Source organism: Chinchilla lanigera, unplaced genomic scaffold (genome assembly GCF_000276665.1).
Source record: "Chinchilla lanigera isolate Chin_1 unplaced genomic scaffold, ChiLan1.0 scaffold00027, whole genome shotgun sequence".
NCBI lineage: Eukaryota > Metazoa > Chordata > Mammalia > Rodentia > Chinchillidae > Chinchilla > Chinchilla lanigera.
In genome coordinates this window covers 12,075,178-12,095,559 of record NW_004955428.1, presented here as the reverse complement: position 1 = coordinate 12,095,559, position 20,382 = coordinate 12,075,178, and the positions used below count along the sequence as shown (strand labels likewise).

Here is a 20,382-nt window from a genome sequence, read left to right as displayed (position 1 = left end):
TGCTCGCTTGCATTTTCTTCTGTAATGTTAGTTGCTTCTACTAGGCTGCAGGATTCCTGAGGGGAAAAGCATGGTTTTTTGTATTGATAAAAATTAGAACTCTATATTTGGCTTTGCACATAGCAAAACTCAATACATTTTAGTGAAAGAATAAATGTACACGTGGACAGTGACTTCTGACAGGTCACCAAGAACTTTTTCCAAAATGCAAATTAAAATGTAAAAAATCTAAGAACCTTATACATCTAGATTCAATTTTTTTCTAAAGTAAATTGAATGACTTCAAAATGTATGACAATAATACTTACCAAAACATATATTTGATTTCTGTTTTATTTTGTTGCGCTTCTCAGTAATATGAAAAATGAATTGTCATATTTTCTAATCCCAAAGGGGCAAGTAAATAGTGATGGATGATGTTGAGAAATGTTCAAGAAAGTCTTTGATAAAGAATAATTTTTGTTATGCTCTTATTCAAAAATGGGACTAATGATGCAATGATTGTTTTTTTGACTTTTGGTTTTCCCTTAAATAACATATTCCAGCACTCTTGTGTGAGTATAAATTCCCCAAGGGTACGAAAATGCATTTAAATCCAACCTACATTTTACATCCTAGAAAGATTCCTAAAAAGGAGGGGACAGAAACATTTAAAGTAGGAGAATTACATATAGCATATTGACTGCTTAGCCATCATTGGAGCTGGAGAAAAATGTTCTTTTTACTAAGAGTTCTAACATTTGCAAGAAACCACTTAAATCAGAGCATGAATTAGTGCATATTTTCAAAGGGAACCTATTTCTAGTCAGAATTAGACTTTTTCTTCTGACAATGTGCAATTACCTTCCACTTATCCAACTGCCATTTTCAACTGCTATCATGCTGCCCAATCCCCAAAGAATTTAAATCAATTTCAAACCTCTCACAATTTTCCACGATTTAATTAAACAAAACAGCCTAGTTGTATCAAAAAGTTACTTTTATCTACACTTTCAACATATTGGTAATATTCTCGAATATTTATACTTCTTTGGACAGACTTTTAGGGAAGCTCTCTGGTGGCAAATCAACCACTATATCAGAATTTTCTGTCATTTAGTTTTTAAAATTTGTACTATGAAATTATCCAAGGACATGTGATTGCTCAAATATTGTCTTTCAAAAGACATTAGTTTCATTATTAAATTATAATCATCTCTTGACTCTTCTGTTTTAGATATTGATATTTATTTAGATATTATTGCTCACATACCCTCAAAGAATAAAAAATCATTTCATATTTTAAAAGTTAATATCTTAAAATAAAATATTTACATTTTTCAGGTATATGTCTACAATGGTATCTTTTGTGGTGATTTGATAACTCATTATCAAAGAAGAATACGTGAACAAAGTCACTTTTTGTTTTTTAACATTTCCCCTGCAGGACTGGGATTCATGATCTTCCTGTTTCAGCCTCCAGACAGGTGGTCTTACAAATGTTCACTGCCACATTCAGTTGGAACAGACTGTGCCTAGGTAATCACTTAGATGATTTCTTTCACCCCACACTTTTGTTTTCACTTTAATCTCTTACAATTTTTTCTTAATCTAAAATCTTTTAATAATCACACATTATTTATCACTCTATTACACTTCTCTCTGACAAAAATTAAAAATAAGTTTAAAAGATTACATCTAGATAGCATCTTCCTAAACAAATATAGGCACAAGAATTTTTGGTTTTAGTAAACACAGGATTTAAACATGAAAAATTCTTCTAGATGAATTGATCACTGTAATTTTTTTTCAAAAATAATTGCCCTTAAAGAGCATAATTCAGTTAAATATTAATCCATATCATTTAAAACATTTTTATATTTTATACATGTAAAAACCTTCATTAAATTCATTTTTTGCTGAAACAATATTGCTGCAGTTGTTTTCAAATAAATATTTTTTATTACTAGATAATCTCATGTCATAGCATACATTCTTATGCTACTTCTACATGTAAACCCTGAAAAATTTTGGTTACATATAAGTAAATGGGTAATGGGAATGGAAAGAGTTTTGTGTTTTGTTTGGACACATGAAGTCACTAAATTCCCCAGGCTGAGCTCCAGTTCGTGATCCTCTTGCTTCAGGATTCCAGAGTAGGATTAAAGGCATGCATCACTATGCCTAGCTGAAAAATTTTCAGGAGTAATCTCACTTAATTCTTGAGTTATTTTTGTTATATGCAAATCACCATGATCTATTATCAAACAATAAAGGTGTTTTATTTGTTAAACAATTTGATTATGCCTTTCTCCTTTCCCCCTCTTTTTTTTTTTCTTTTTGTTAAGAAAAACTGGATTTGCAGAATTTGTTGTAATCATTAGGATGATGTAAGAAACATGAACTGGACGTGGTGGCACACACCTATGATCCCAGCACTCAGAAGGCTGGAGGTAGGAGGATCACCGGGAGTGAGAGGCCAGCCTGGTCTACATAGTGAACTCAAAGCTAGCCCAAACTACGTAGCAAGACCCTGTCTCACACACACACAAAATAAAGGCATATGAAATGATTTACTTATATCTCTCGCTACTTTACTTAGAAGAAACCTTTTAATCTGATATGTTGGCAAATAGAAATGCTATTAATTTAAATGTAAATTGATAAATATATTTTAAATATTATTATATTAGTACACACATTAAGCATATCTTTGTAAAAACCTTAGGACTTCAGATTTAACTTATTCAATTTTGGAAAATGTCTGTCATGAAACCTAATTGGTAAAGTCCATTCCGTTTCATTTGACCAGTCAGCCAAATCAAACTTACTTCCTGTCAGAAAAAGTTTGGCTTTATTTTTTCAATCAATAAGTATGTTAATACATTTTAGTATGACAGCCATCTGACTTCTGAGTTTGAAGCCAGTTAAAAATGGATCCTTGACGAGTTTTATTCCTAAGTGAAATAACACGTGTCACCTTCAATGTTTCTTACTGATAATAATCTCTTCCCTAGTATGAATCTCACCATCAAGAAGATTGCATTTTTGACAACAGTAAAGGGATAAAGGAAGTGAGAGCATTAAATGAAAATATTTAATTAGCTCTATTACTCTGTAATGTGGTTCCTCTACTACTCTAGGATGTTGTTGCACACAGAATATTCTGTAAAATATTCCGTAAAAGATAACTTTAGCTCCCTATGTCCCTGTAGTGGTACTATGTAACCCTACCCTTGCCTAGAGTTCATGGTAGGTAGCGTGTCCTCTCCTACATCTAGACATATCTCATCTGGGTAGCATGTGGAGATGTGTCCCTCTGGTTTTTCTTTGATACAGTCAGAAATGGGAAGATTGAGTGAGCTACTCCCTTCCCTTCATTTGGCTATGGGCCCAGCACTACCCTGTTGTTTATCCATGTTTAAGCCTAGGAGGTCATCATGCCCGAGGTCACAGATCATCAACACCAGTGAAAGACAAAGTGAGAGGCACCTGGAGTCAGAGGTGCCTGGCCCTTTAAATACCGGAAGCCTGAGTTATGTGGAGGCTCTTTGGGAGCTCCTCCTCCTGGGTTCTTCCTTCTGTTTCTGTTTCCTTCCCATAAGTAAATGTAGCTGCTTACTACCTACTAGGAGGTGTAGGCTTGGAAATTCTTTCTTGTCATACAGGAGAAACTGGACTATTCTGGCCCACTCAACAGTAACATCTTCATGTAAGAACTGTTGCTTGTTGCCCACCCCCACACTCATCCCCAGCTGACAGTGGTGTCAGTTCATAGACTTGGGTTGATGAGCCATGCAGAAATTGCTTTTTTTCAAATTTTAAAGACAAAAGAACAAAAACAATATGACAAAAACAAAGACAAAAACAAAACAACTCAAAAAGTATAGAAATGGTACAGAATTTCAAAACAAGATTATAGAAAACCAACAATAGTTGTTGTATTACTTATTGTTATCTTCAAAGGAGTTGCTCAGATTATCAGATATAGGTATACAAGATTGATCAAACAATTAAACATTAATGGTCCTTTCAATAAACCAGTACAAATTAATAGTACAATTATCTTAGCTATCTTGTGTGTATATACCCTTGTATCTTTCTTCCTCTTCTCCTTTCCCTCATCTGTGGATATGGGTCATGCTTAGGAGGACATGAACTTTTGACTATCCAAAGGCCCTTTGCTCAAGTTTGTGTCCTCTCAAGCATGACCAACATACACAAGCTAGTAGAAGTTGAGATAAAAGGATCCAGGCATTTTTCTAAAACATAAACCAACTTTGTTCAATCATTTCAGTTACATGTATCTCTGTGATATTGGATACATTTGTTGACTGCTTCATAATTTGCCTTCTCCCACTGACTGGTCCCTTCTTTCCTCCATAGATGTGGCTCCCAAGGCACTTCATGATGAATAAACTGAATGATAAACTCTGTCTTGAAGAATGCTTCCTGGAGAGCCCAGAATGAAACTCCTGATGCCAGGAATGGTCTTAAAAAACAACATAGGATCTAGATTACTCACCACCTAGCTGGATAATTATATTGCTATTACTGGTAGAAAGGGGGAACACAGCACTTGGCTTAAGTCATGGTCCAATTATATAAGTTTTCAAATATGATGAATTTAGGATCATACATTTGTGGAAGAGAAGGCCTTTGCTTAGATGCTGAAGCACTAAAAAAGTATGGGAAACATCATGTCTATAAGAATAATAAAACTGAATGGTAGTTGTTAAGCCATTCAGTGTGCTAATAATGAGGAGTCATGGGCTGAGAATGATTAACCAGCAATTTCATACTCTGTTTAAGTATGAAACAAAGGATTTTCTTGGTAACATATAATCAGATCCTTGTTTCCAGTCTTTGGAGGTTTAGAAAAGTGGAGGCTAAGACCAGGACTATAGTGCCAGAATATCTGAGCTCCAAAGAAGTTCAAATGCCTTGTAAGTATTTTTAGGTCAACAATAGCAAAGTCAGGCCCTGCTAGGAAAACATGAGACCTTCCACTGGGATGGAAATATTTAAAATGATATTTCCCATTTATTTTAAATTGCTAAATTCTTTAAACTCAAGGTACCCTTACGATTTTTTTCTACTTGTCTTGGTCACTAAGCCTGTAACTAGGGTTAGCTTGTAGCATAGACCGGGTGTAGCCATATTGGGTTTTCTCTGGGGAAAGAAAGACTACCTCAAAAAGGAGTAAGTTGTGGCTGGTGTGTATCAGCAGTGAAAAGGGGAGAACACAGTGAACTAGATTCTGAGGGTGCTGGGCACGGGGCAGAACAAGGGTTGGATGAGGAAGGAACAGCTTTTGGTTGGGGAAACCACTCCTGGGATACGAGATTTAGCAGCACATAAAAACTAGTAAATTCTAACCAATCAAAATGAGAAGCTTGGTTCTGTGATAGCCCTGTTAAGAAGAAGAAAAGAGAAGTTGCAAAACTGGGAAAAAATATTTGTCAAACAGAGGACAAATATCTACAATAACACTCAAGCATATTATAAAAGGACAACAGACATACATTACTATATGACTTATTAATGTTATTTTTTGGTATTTATCCCAGACAATTGAAAGCTTATGCTTGCAAACATTCCTGTATATTAACATATAACAAGCATTCCTATATATTAAACCTAGAAGCTTTATTTGCAATAGCAAAGCACTTGAATCTCTCTAGATGTTCTTCAATAGTAAATCATGAAACAAGCTGCATTCCACACTTAGTAAACAATGATAGTAATAAAGAATTACTAATGCACTGATACATATATACTTTTGGATGGATCACCAGATAAGTATTCTGATGGAAATAGCTGATCCAAACAGTCATATATTGTATGGTTAATTAATTTAACATATGAAAATTACAAAATTTTCTACATGAGGAAGAGGTTGGTAGTTGCCAGTGTTAGAAATCAAGGGAATAAGTGGGTATCATGATAAAAGGGCAAAAGTTTCAATTTTTTATGAATATTTTTTGTACAGAGAGTTGAAAATATTGGTGTTCTACCACTGAGCTACATCCTCAGCCCATTTCATTTTATTTTTAAATTTTGAGACAGAGTCTCCCTAAGTCTCCAGGGTTTAACTTGTTATCTTCTTGTCTAAGCCTCCCTCAGTGCTGGGATTATAGGTATTAGCCACCAAACCTGGATGAAAGGTTTGATTCTTGTTTTTGTGAATTTATTTTATTGTGCAAATATTTTTTCCCAGGTTTGCAACTTTTCTTTTCATCCTCTCACAAGGCCTTCACAGAATCAAAGGTGTGATTGTTGATGCAAATATTCAGTATCATGACTGTAGGGGTGGGTATATAAACCTACACATATGATCACATTTATAGAATTAGTTATATGCACAAGCACAAATGAGTAGAAGCAAAATGAAAGGTCTAAGTAAGATTAGTATTTTGTATCAATGTCAATATCCTGGCTATAATATTATTCTACAGATTTGAATATATTATTATTGGTAGATATTGGGTAAAGAGTATGTGGTATCTTTTCATCATTTCTCACAACTACATGTGAGTCTACAATATGCTTAATACAATTTTTAAGTAAAGGAACATTATGGCTCATCAGCATTTGCAATGATTGCAAGCATGCCTAAAGATTACAAAAACTATTATTATAATTTACTACATTGAAAGATTAAGGAAAAAATTTTTTAAATATCTTATCTACTTTGAAATATATAAAATATTAAAATTCAAACATTTCCAATACTAAATTCTTATTAAAGTAAATAAGCAAAACACTAAAACACTCACCTCTGGACAAGCTAGAAAGAAGTTTCTTATCCTGATATTAATCATCTACCAAAAACATGCATGGAAGCAGATTAAATGACTCAATGTACTGGTCATGCTCAGTGTTATAGAGATCCAATCCAATGTCTGAAAGTAAACTTTAATAAGATTTAAAAGCAATGAAATCAACACATGAAGCTATCCCTATCTGAAGCTAATGTAACTGCATAAAACAAGTAATATCCAATATAATTTAAAATGTATTATTCCCATAGAAGAAAGGTGGTCAGAGGATACGTAAACTAAAAACCTGTAGTTTTTCAATTTATGAGAAAAAGAAATCAAGAAATATATAATGAAATCTACTATAGTGAGAATAGTAACAAAAACTATAAAAACTTTGAAAACAATCTTAGGAAGTATGTGAAACCTACATGAATCAAATTTATAGAACAGAACAAGGACATAAATTAATGGAAATATATTTCATGTTCTTAGATGGACTGAAGTTTCTAATTGATGGGATGACTAATAAATTATTAAATGGGATCATAAAATCTGTCCAAAACTAGTAAATTTTTCAACAAAAGAGAATACACTCAATGGATATTGTATAGAAAGTCACAATGAAAGCATCCCTATTACTTAAATTGATTTGAAAACTCATTTATGAGAAAAAATTAGCAAAAGCGATTTGGAAAAGTATATTAAAAGAAAACTTACCCTACAAATTTTTTAAATATTTCGTCAATATGGTCCAGTGCATTATACTAAAGGGGAGATAATTTCTATGTTTTGATAACTGCTTCAGAATCCAGGGATACATGGAAGTCTTATGCAACTCATTTCGTAAGAGCTACATAGAATTTGTACTAACAGTAGACATAGTTTTGATACTAACACTAAATGTAGTACAAAAACATGAAATTGGTAAGTAAATGAGAGCAATACCAACCCAAAAGGAGACACACTGATTAATGAAGCTGAGTTAAAAAATAGATCCGTTTATGTAAGGGAAGTTTTTCCAGAACTGTGGCAATTTAAAGTAGAAGAAGCATTGTTGAAAAATGCATTTGATGAAAATTGTATCATTCATACCATATATAAAACATTCAGTGAAGACTGAATATTTGTGTGTACAATTTTAAAACTAAAGGAGCACAATATAATATTTTCATAAATTTCAGTATAGGAGAAGAACTAAATTCTAGTTAAATTTTCCAGGATTATATTTATGGAGTTGTATTTACAGAAGTTTTAAATTTCTCTAAATAAACAATGTCAAAATATAAAAGGCATGTGCTCCCATAAAAATTACCATTTGCTGTATATATATTCCAGACAAAGCTTTTGCTTTACTGTTGTTTATTGGTTTTGATTTTTGTTTGCTTTTGTTTCTGTATTTCTGTCATAAATTCTCAATATGTTATTTGGTAAGTGAAAACAGCAAGTTGTTGAAATAACATCGTGAGAATGTTGACTGCATAGGAGTTAAATATTTTATAAATAAAAATAGTAAAATATGAAATGGTTACATACACCTATCTATTTGAAATGATGATACTGTGCATGATTCTTTCTTTATTTAATTGTAAGTAGTATCCACACATTACTTTAGTAATTTTAAAAAATCCTACACCATAAAATCAGTACTCCAGGAATACTTTGCTGCTAGCCTCTCATTCATTCAAATTCTGGTCTGCCAAAACACAGGTTCCTTCTACCAGCAAGTTCCTCTCTGAGTAATATCTGGAATGCTCTGATTAAAGTGGGACATGTTTTAGCAATTTCCTTTCATCTGCAGTGCAACCCATACCCACTGAACCTCAAGTGAGCCCCTTGTATCCATGTGCTGATTTCCTACTTTCTGCTTTTCCTGTGTCAAATTTTGCTTGTACACTTCATTTTAGTAAGCACGTACCTAAAGCGAGGACCTTCAGCAGGCCAGGGTCCTAAGTCTAAGTCCAGTGTGCTAGAGTCACTCCTGTGTGCCCTAGGAATGGAGCATGGAGAAGATTTGCTTTATTCCTAAACACTTTCATCACTTTGATTGAATTAAACTACCAGTTTCAGGCCCTATCCACAGAACAGACTCCCTTTGCTTTGTGATATGTGTTTGATCAAATCTTTGATCAAGGAATGTCAAGTTTGCTGGTCCTGGTATATAACACTCACTGCCTGACTCCTGGGTTGGCTGTCAACCCTGAAGCCCAGGTAGATTTTTTTCACTTTGCTTTTCTCTAGTTCCTGCTGCTTCTTCTCCTCCACCAGCCATGTCCTTCATTTGCTCCTGAGTTCTCTCTGTATCCGTTTCCATCTTGCTTTGTGTCTATGAGGCTGACCTTTATAGTCTGCATTCCCATCGGGGTGATCAGAGGAAGAAAAGTTCAGAGTATTTATTCTGCTGCTTGTTTCTCCCCACGGAGCACAAGTTCCTTTCAAGAAGCTCTCTCCTGCAGCTCCAAATCTCTCTTCTGGTAGCTGCTCCTTCCCTTTATTCAATCCTTTAAGCTCTCAGTGAGTAGCTGTTGCTTATACAGGATATTTAACTGTCCCCTTGAGTTTTCCTTATCATGGCCTGTACTTTTGTTAACAGATTCCTTATTAGAGTTTTCTCAGCCACTGTGTTGAGTGTATCAGGTCTGTAGCGACAAAACTATATTATTGTACCAGATAAGACTCCTACATAAGCATTTCTGAGTTATGACAATAAAGATAATAACACTAGTCCCCTCAATTTGAATTTTAAAATCTCTTTCCTGTTAAAATTGTATGTAGCAAATAAACCGGTCAATGTAAATTATACATGAATCTTCTCTAATCACTACAATTGTTGAAACACTATACATCTCATCCTTAACTTGGGATTAAAGAAAAAATAGTATTTTAATACTGATATTAACACTGATAACATGGCATGAAATCTAATTACTTACACTTTAGAACTAGCATGAACAATTTGCAACTTAGAATACTCTCAAGTTCAAAAAGATAGAATGCTCTCAATTTTATGCTAAATCTATTCAGCATTATAGTTTCATTCTATTTCTTTCAAATTATGGTCTTTACTATGAAGTTCTAGGCTGTGTTATTTTTATGTCTTTTCTCAACAGACTGTATTTTCTTATCAGGGATGTTTATCCTAGTCCATTTCCTGTGTTCAATTGACTATTTGTATAACAATCTAAATAAATGATAAAGTGAGGTACCTGGCAGTGTGATTCGATGTAGCTGATTTGGTTCTTTACTTTGGTAGTGTACATTTGGCATGTACATGGGGCATTTATCATGCATCAGACGCTGTTTAGTTCAAGGCTTATGTTGGAAATGTTTATGGTGGGGTAAAGCTAAGGTGGTTTTGGGGGGCAAAAAACAAAATGTCTTATGCCAAAGTTCCCATCTCTTGCCTTTTTAGTGCATATCAAAGCATGTGCTTATTATACTGTTTCTATGGAAAATGCATTCTAAGTATTAACCAACTTTTAAGTGTATGCTTGGCTTTCAATCTGCTTAAATTGAAAACTGTTTCTCTGTGACCCCTTTTAACATCTCAAAGAAGATGTGCAGAAAGCTTATAAATCTAGGTTTAACAATCAGAACTATAAAAAAGCTAATTTAATCCTTGCCTTAAATCATTTTTGACATTTCTCTTTTCTTGCAAATGATAAAGAGAAGATACATGGAGGCCTACAAATTAATTACATATAGACTGTTAAATTAAACAAGTTATTTTCCTAAATTTAAATCAGAAATAAATAATTATATTGAATGGTATCTATCCAGTTATAAGGCAAAACCTATACTAGGGATGGTGCTTATTGAATATGACTTTTGGGGAGTTGATGAGTCTTAGGGGGTGACAGTGCTGCAGCAGTGATGTCATGCCATCCGTTATTACACAGAAGGAGAGCATTGGCTCTCAGAAATGCTGACCACCTGTCTCGAAACATGTTGAGTTTATCACATATAACATAAAAATCTCCTTTCTCAGGTCCCTAAATGTGTGGTGGTATCCATTTTTATGTTGAGCTTGGTAAAGAATTTCTGCTCTAAAAGGAGTCATTTATCAACTCTTATTAGAACTTTTGTCAAAATGTTTGAAATGTCATTCTTAACATATCACAATGCATTTGAAGCTATTTTTAAATGGTTTTTTCTTTTTATACCTTTATCATTCTATTTTCAGTAAAAGATTTGTAGGACCTATAATAATTTGAGAGGTATGCTTTGCATCCTGTTTACCTTCTTTCCTCTCAGACTTTTGAAGACAGATGATGTTGTTTCAATCATGTCATTTCTAGCAGAAGAATAATAGAGTCATCTAATAAGTCGTTTCCCAACTCTGAAAACTTCGCATTCCCAAAGGGAATGTTGTATATGGCCGTTTGCTTCACCACATTTCTAACATTTGTCACTGTCATTTAGAAGCCTGACTTTCCATCCTGCTGCAGGCATGTGTGCCGGTTCTTGAAAATGTCTCTTATTTTTAGATCTAAAGCATGTTTGTCTCTATTTGTTTCTCGGCTGCCCTGCATGTAGACAGGCTGTAGTGTCTCAACCTTACTTTATTCATGGGGTTTGCCATTCCTATATGTATGTTAAAATAGATCTCTTATTCATATAAACACTTGCACCATAGGTAAGATCATACCTCAGAACTGGGCTTTCAAACTTAGCTTTGAAATATCAAGCCTCTTGGAAGCATTGTTTACAACAAGTTAGTACTTCTAGAACTCCTGGGCTCACTATGTCTTGAGAGACAAATTGTTGGTTGGTTTATTCTTACACTGTTTATGAACATTTATTTCTTTCTAATAAGCACCTATAAATCTCAGAAAACACACTCTGGTACATATCTAGTAATTTGATTTGCAGATATTTGGGTCAGAAACATAATTGTAGTTTAGAAAAGTAACACCACATTTTGTTTACTAGTTGCTAAGCCCACTTAGAATTTCCTCTGTACTGAAATACCAGTTTCTCTGCAAACATGTGTTTCCTTCCTTTTCCACTATGAACTTATTGTGATACAGTTTACCTATTATCTATCATTAGTGTGTAACTGTTAGGCAATTCGAACAAAATTACCTGAGCCCTAATTTGTAATCCTAATGACTCTTGATATAGCAGTTATTCAGTGATGCACATGAGGACCAGCACTAAGTCAAGGACTGCAAGGTGTTCTCCTGGACAGAGTTTCATTCATAAATGGCTCAATTAATGTGCACTTCATCTTTGGTATTCTCTAAGCATGGAAAGCAGATATAATTTCTTTATCTCTTGATGAGAATGGAGAAATGCGAAGTCTAGGTGGAGCATCATGTACCCTTCTTAAATTGCTTACAGGAAGAATGGTGACCCCCTCCAAGACATGAAGTGTTAAATGAGCACAATGTTACCCAGAAGTCTAGATTAAGCCCGTATGCTGCCAACTTTCATTCTGTGACCATAAATACAGCCAGTCTATGGACAAAGCTGATATGTGACGAGAACTTAGATCAATGCAAAATGAAAGAGTTGTATGTGTAAGCAAACATTTTCTAATAATGGCAATATGATGCTTATGCTATGAAAATTGCTATATTAGATACTATTTTTCTTCAGTTTATCCTTTGGAAAAAAAACTGAAGAATTGGAAGGGGGGTTAAATTTTGACAAAAATTTACTACAAAGACAATTAGTTATTTTTAAAAACCTATATCTAGAAAAAATATGAAAATTAAAGTTTAGAATTATCATATTTTCTTCTAATAAAATGCTCCAATTTTAGAGAGTAATACTGTAGGGCTGGGGATTTAGCTCAGCGGCACAGCGCCTGCCTGGCAAGAGCAAGGTCGTGAGTTCAATTCCTGATACTGGAAAACAAAACAAAACAAAAACAAAACAAAAACAAAACAAAACAAAACAAAACAAAACAAAAAACAACCCACAGAGTAATACTATAATTTGTAGGCAAATAAGAATCTCCACTTCTTTCTTGACTCTGTATTTTTATCTTGTAAAACTTTGTAATGCTTTACTTCTTTTCTGCAATGTGTAAATGGACTCACTGCTTGCCCCCTTTCTCTTCCCATGGCTTTTGATCAGCTGAATGTCTTTGTCGAGTACTATTTTTATTAAGCTAGGCTGGTGAGTGTTATAGTCTCTGAGTGAGTTACCATAGAGAACATAAGGCCCCCATTCTATGATTAAATAACGAGATACTATCCCAAAGGACAAAATTTCAAAAAATTAATTTGAGTGATCTAATTGGCTTCTGTTAAGAACTCATAAATCAAACAGCATCTCATCTATGAAATAAAAAGGCACTCTGCCAGGTGTGAGAGAACTATTCATTTTCATAAGGCAGCTTCAACAGGAACAAGGAAATAGCAGAGGGCAAAAAGTGATTGGTGAGCATTGTTAGCTCAGGTAAAAATGGAGGGACCCGTCTTATCACACTGGCCGAGTCAACTGAGCCTTTTTGGATTGGTTTCTGTTTCTCTACCTCTCTTTGGAAAATAGACCTGTTTTTGAGTTTGTTTTTCTTGTTTAATTTGACCCCTACAAGACTGATTCCACTCTGATTTCATCTGATTCACGGGGCTAGTTCAGAATTCTTTTTCTTTGGTAACATTTTATTTCTTTTGGAAATTCAAAAATAGTGCTTCACTTTTTACTGGCATAGAATATTACTGAGGAAGTTTGAGGCTGACCTCCTGGAAACTCTATATTTATAAATAACTTTGTCTTTTATCGAATGGTGCAACAGTTCCTTATTGTCGAACTTTGATAAATTGACTCAGTCACTTTAAATCAAAATTTCCAAATAAAATGCATTTCTTTCTACCTAAACTTTCAATTGTTTCTGCATATTAGGTTCATTTATTTATTTATTTAATTATTTTTGTTGTTTTTTTTCCTGGTACTGGGAATAGAACTCACGACCTTGCGCTTGCCAGGCAGGCACTGTGCCCCTGAGCTAAATCCCCAGCCCCAGCTTCATTTCTCTGTACTATATATACGAATATTTTCCCATTCTTTTTCTTTGTAAACTCTACATCAAAACAAAAATTAATGCTGTTTCTTCCATACATGTTCTTCATATTCATCATTATAGCCTCACTGTTTTAATCTTGGTCTCTCTCTATGTTTACTTTTATTGCCTTGAGCTTTTTGTGCAACATTAATTTTATTTCATTTTAGCCATGTCTGTTCTGATTCCTGCTATTTATTTTGTTTATTGTATTAAAAATTGTGTATTTGGTTCTCAATTTATTTTCTTCGCTTTGACATACTCCCTAGCTTTGTATTCTGTGTCATCTCACCTTTGAGCCATCATATTTTCTTTTACCTTAAAATCTTAATTGAATTTCTTCACTAAAATGTGTGATGTACATGTATGAACTCCACAAAAAGGATGTAAACATTAGTAATGCACACCTATACTGTACTAATAAAAAAGCACTAATCCCCTCCTCTCAAAAAAGGGGCTAACACGGGCATACATTCAGCAAGTGCTTTTTTGTTATGCGGTCTCCTAAAATCATTTTTTCTGTAGTTTTACAGTGTTATAGCAGTTTCTTTAATCTCATTAAGAATGAATTTAAGTAGTTCCATTTAGATTTTGTTGTTGTGAGATAATGTGAGCTAATACTCTTTGATATCTCATGTTTTTTTCCGACAATTTCTGTAAATGTTCACTGTTCAACTGGTTCCATAAGAGAAGTAAAATTTCCCAGTTTTGCCTTATTGATTTTGGATTTCATTGTATGACTTTGAGTTTTTAACCTCACATTCAATGACCTAAGGAGTGTGTGAGTAAAGATTTCATGAGCTAGCATCACGGCCTCTACTAGACGTCAACTTTCCACATAACAAGAGCATGCTGTGGGCGTCTATGGTCCCGGAATGGGGATGTATATAAAACTAGCTCCGATGCTCATCTTTGAACAACCGAAGACCTTGCTGGTTGAGCCCAGGGGCATCACAACCATTTCACATATCCATGAGTCATAAATTAAATGTCTTCTATAATCACTCAGATCATGGAATTTTTCCTTAGCATTATCACTGAAAAAATTGACAAAGTCAGCTTCATACTTCATTTATAACAAGTTTAATTTTTCTCTCAGTTCAATACTTATACAATGTACTCTTCTAAAAGAGGGGAAAGACTATGTGGATGAGGGAAGAAAATGATTTAATTGAAGCTGAAGCTGATCTAGGAGAAGATTTATATTTTGTTTTATTTTGAGATAGTAGTAAGCATCCTACACCAGGAAGACTCTACTCCTACAGCACTGGCAACGACCCCATGTTTACACAGCACCTTAGGAAATCATTGTCCTTGCTGATCCTTTCTACTGCTCTGTGTGCATGAAGTGATCTTACTTTGATATGTAGGGACTTTTAGTTTCGAGCAATTTCTCTGACTTTTTCTACAGATGTTTAATCACTGCCTTATGCTTCCTATCAAATTAAATGTTAGAAAGAAAAATTCTTAGACCATTACTAAGTCACACCTTCCTTCTTTATTCATATCTCTGGGGAAAATGGATTAAAAACCATCATATATGACCCTGAGTTACAGACGTTACAGGCAGCTGTTATGTTTGTATCTGCTTTTCCTCACTCTTGTGAAATGGGCCTGTTTGCTATAAAAGAACTTTTTGTCACAGTTTCAAAAACTTTATTCATTTGCTTATTTAATACATGGTCTTTTTACTAGGCAATAAAGATGTAAAAATCACGATCCTATTCCATAATCCTAATCTTGTGTTCCCTTGTTTTCTGTAGAATGCTAAATCAGAAAGTTAATTCATAAACACAAATTTAGAATGTATTTTTATGTAGGAAGTATATTGCTAACTTTAAATTTTATTTTGAAGAGAAAAAATAAAAAGAACAATAAAATAGAGTTCTAACAGAAGTTAGTAGGAGACTTACAAGAATTAATACATTGCGTATTATCTTCATAATAGTTATTTGCAGTATAAGATATAGGTATGATATCTTGTCCGAACATATTAGTATAAAACTTTCTTTTCAGTGAACTAAGAGCAGCTAGCTATGTAACTATCTTGTGTATAAATGTATTTTTCTTTTTCCCTTTTCACCTTTCCTCTTTCCCCATTACACTTTGTCTTTTCTTTTGAATAGTTCCTTCCCAATTCACAATATCTATTGTACAATTTGGATCTTATTTACTTGTTTGGTTTCTCACACTAGTGGAAAATATGATGTTTACAGATATGGATCTGATTTATTTTATTTATGAGTATGGTCTAGAGTTGCATCCATTTACCCATAAAAGTTGTCAGTTTATTGTTTATGGGTGAGTAGTACTCCATTATATTAAAAAATCACATTTTTTTATCCATTTCTTTGTTGAGTGGCATTTGGATTGTTTTCAAGATTTAGCTATTATAAATTGTGTTGGTATAAGCATGGGTGCATGTATATTGCTATGATATGAATTCTTCTGGGAAGATACCCAGGAGGGGAATACATAGGTTGAATGGAACCTCTAATCCTAGGTTTTTTTATTTTATTTTATTTTTAAGGAATCTACACACTGATTTCCATAGTGGTTGCACCAGTCTACACTCCCACCAACAATGGGAATAGTTTCCTTTTTCCCCGGAGCCCCGTCAACACTTGTAATTGGTCAATTTCTTGATGATAGACATTCTTTCTGGGTGTTTTAATTTGAATCTCTCAAATGACCGATGATGTTGAACATTTTTTCATGTATTTATTTGCCATTTATATTTCTTCATCTGAGAAGTGTGTATTCACCTCAGAGACACATTTTTGGATTGGGTCTTTGAATTTGGAGAGTATGATTTTTTTTCAATAATTTATATGTTTTAGATATAAGTCCTTTGAGGGATAACTAGCTAGAATTTTTCCCACTCTTTGGATTGCCTTTTTACTCTTTGGTGATTTTTTTGTTGTGCAAATGCTTTTTAATAAGGTGAGATCCCATTTGTTTATTTGTAATATTTCCCTTGCAGTCTGAGTTTGTTAATGAAGTCTCTACCTACACTTATATTTTTAAGATTTCTACCTGTTTTCTGTTCCAGTAAATTTAGTGTTTCTATTTTAATATTTAGATCTTTGATCCATTTTGATTATAGTTTAGTGCATGGTAATAGTCATGGCTCTAGTTTTATTCTTTAGCATGTGGCAAGACAGTTTTTCTAGAACCATTTATTAAAGAGACTGTCTTTCTTCCAGTGAACTTGTTTGGCTTCTTTGTCAAAGATAACGTGGCTGAGTGTGCTGGGGATTGCATCTGCATCTTGTATTCTGTTCCACTTGTCTTCAGGACTGTTTGATTTTTTTTTTTTTTTGCCAATACCATGCTGATTTTATCACAGTAGCTTTTTAGTATAATTTCAGGTCTGGGATTGTGATGCCTCCTGACTTGCCTTTGCTGCTCAGAATTACTTGTGCTGTTTTAGGTCTTTTATGGTTCCAAATGAATTTTAGAGTTTTTTCTCTACATCTGTGAGGTATGCTAATGGTATTTTGATTAGGATTGCATTAAATGTGTATAGCACTTTTGGGAGCATGGTTGTTCTCACTATTTTGGTTCTTCTTATCCAAGAGCAAGGGACATCTTTCCATTTTCTGATATCCTCTTCAATCTCTTTTTTAGGGCACTGACATTTTCACTGTAAGGGTCTTTTACATCCTTTGTTAGATTGATTCCTAAGTATTTCATTTTTTAGATGCTATTTTGAAACATGCTTTCTGCAATTTCTCTGTGATTTTTTTGTTTGTGTACAGGAATGCTACTGATTTTTGAAAGTTGACATTCTATGCTCCTACACTACTCAATTTGAATATTAAATCTACACTCTTTTGATGGAGTTTTTGGGGTCTTCTCTGTAGAGTATCATGTCAACTGCAAATAATAGTAATTAAACTTCTTTGTTTCCTATCTTTATTCCTTTTATTTTTTCTCTTGTCTAATTTCTCTGGTCAATATTTAAAGAAATATATTAAATAGGAGTGGTGATAATGGACATCCTTGTCTTGTTCCTGATTTTTAGAGTGAAAGTTTTCAGTTTTTGTCCTTTTAATATGATGTCAGCTGTTGGTTTGTCATAGATGGCTTTCATAAATTGAGGTAAAGTCCAATTATTCCAATTTTCTTTAGGGTTTTTATCATAAATGGATGTTAGACATTCTCAAATGTTTTTTCTGCATCTATTGAGAAGATCATGTGATTTTTGTGTTTGGTTCTGTTGATATGGTATATTACATTTATTTATTTGCATATGTTGTACCACCCCGCATCCCTGGGATGAATCATAGTTGGGCATGTTGTATAATCTTCTTGATGATTACTGCATTGTGTTTACCAGTATTTTATTAAGGATTTTTGCACCTATGTTCATTAAGGAGATTGGCCTGTAGTTTTCTTTTTTGTTGTTTTATTCTCTGGTTTTGGTTCCAGTAATGATTTTGGAAGTACTGCCTACTTTTCAGTGTCTTTAGAGAGTTTCAGCATTAGTTACATTACTTTTCTAAATTTCTTGTAAAATTTAACAGTGACTCCATCAAGGTGTGTGCTTTTCTTTATTGGTAAATTGGTAAATTTTCAATTACATTTTCATTTTCGTTGGCTGATATTGCATTATTTAGAGTATTTTTATCTTCTTAGTTTAGTTTGGGCAATTTGATTGTGTGTAATAATCTGTCCATTTCTTCTGTGTTTTCCATTTTATTAGAATATAAGGTCTCATAGTAGGTATTGATTATCTCTTGGATTTCTGTAGAATCCAGTGTGATTTCTCCTTTCTCATTCCTAATTGCTTGAATTTGTATTTTTTCTTTCCTCTTTTTTATGAGGTTGGTTAATGGCTTATCAATTTTATATATTCTTTCAAAGAATCAACTTTTCAATTCATTGATTTTTTATATTGTTTTCTTAATCTGTACTGCATTAATTTCTGCTCTTATCTTTATCATTTCCTACCTCATAGGAGCTTGTGTTTGATTTGCTTTTCTTTTTCTAGAAGTTTGAGGTTCATCATTAGGTTGTTTATTTGAGCTTATTCTGTTTCCCTGATGTGTGAGTTCGTTGCTATAAATTTCCCTCATAGGACTGCTTTCATTGTATCCTGTAAGTTTTGGTATGTTGTATAGGTAGTATCATTTGTTGTACATACTGTGCAATTTTGTCTTTAATTTCCTCTGTAACCCATTGGTTGTTCAGAAGGGTGTTATTTAATTTTCATGTGTTAATGTGGTTTTTGTGTTTTCCTTTCTCACTGATGTCCAGTTGCATTGCACTATGGTTTGATAATGTGTGTGGGATGATTTCAATTCCTCTACATTTACTTAAATATGTTTTGTCAGCTAATATGTGTTCCATTTTGGAGAATGCCTCATATGCAGTTGAGAAGAATATGTATTCTAATGTTTTGGGGTGGAATACTCTGTAGACATCTATCAAGTCCTCTTGTTCATGGGCTTGGATTAATGCTAACATTTCTTTTTTGAGTTTTTGTCTAGTTGATCTTTCTATTTGTGAGAGTAGGGTATTAAGATTCCCCACTACAATTTTTTATTTATTTATGTATTTATTTTTTCCCAGTACCAGGAATCGAACTCATGATGTCACGCTTGCCAGGCAGGCGCTGTGCCGCTGAGCTAAATCTCCAGCCCCTCATTACAATTGCTTTCATGTTTGTTTGGTTTATCGTGTCTGTTAATATTTGTTTTATGTAGCCGTGTGAACCTGTGTTTGGTGCATAAATATTTATGATTGTTATCTCTTCTTCTTGGAATTTTCTCTCAGCAAGTATATAGTGACCTTCTTTATCTCTTTTGATCAGTTTTAACTTAAAGTTTGCATTGTCTGCCAATAGAACACCTACTCCTGTGGTACATGGTTACATGGGTACTTGGTTACCCCTGCTTTATTCTGAGTTCTTGTGGCATGAAGAATTGTTTTACATACTTTGACTTTTAGTCTATTAATTTCTTTTTGGGTGAAATATGTTTCTTGAAAATAGCATATTATTGGATTTTGTCTCTTGATCCATTCTGCTTTGATTGGTGAGTTCAGACCATTAACATTGATGGTTATAACAATATGTATTGGCTTTTCTTTTTCCTGTTATTTGTTCCTTGTCTTTCTCTTCTGTCTAATTGCTTGTCCTGCCTGGCAGCTTCTTTCTATTGGTGTTCATGTGTTTGTGGTCTTCATTATCTCTTTCTAATATGTCCTTCAGAGCATTCAGTAGAGTGGTTTGGTGGTCATAAATTTCTTCATTTGTTCTTTGTCATGGAAGTATCTTATTTCTCCATCATGTTTGAAAGATATTTTTTTGGGGTACATCAATCTGGACTTAAGGTTGTTTCTCTTTAGGGTTTGAAATACCTAACTCCAAGCTCTCCTTGATTTGAGGGTTTGTGTTGAGAAGTTTGTGGTGATTCTGATGGGCTTTCCTTTATAGATGGTATACTTCTTTTCTCTAGCTGCTTTTAATATTTTGTTCTTGTGCTTAATTTCTGGAATCTTGATTATTATACATCTTGTGTAGATGTATTTTTCTTATGAGTATTTGGAGTTCTATGTACTTCATTAATTTGTATGTCAAATTCTATATCCATGTTTGGGAAGTTTTCAGCCATTATTTCTGTG

At 33.7% G+C, this 20,382-nt stretch overlaps 1 pseudogene; it reads right to left on the bottom strand.

Moving 5' to 3' along the window:
- LOC102014928 overlaps nt 1-20,382 on the bottom strand; it is a 37,183-nt pseudogene that overhangs the window by 3,039 nt on the left and 13,762 nt on the right.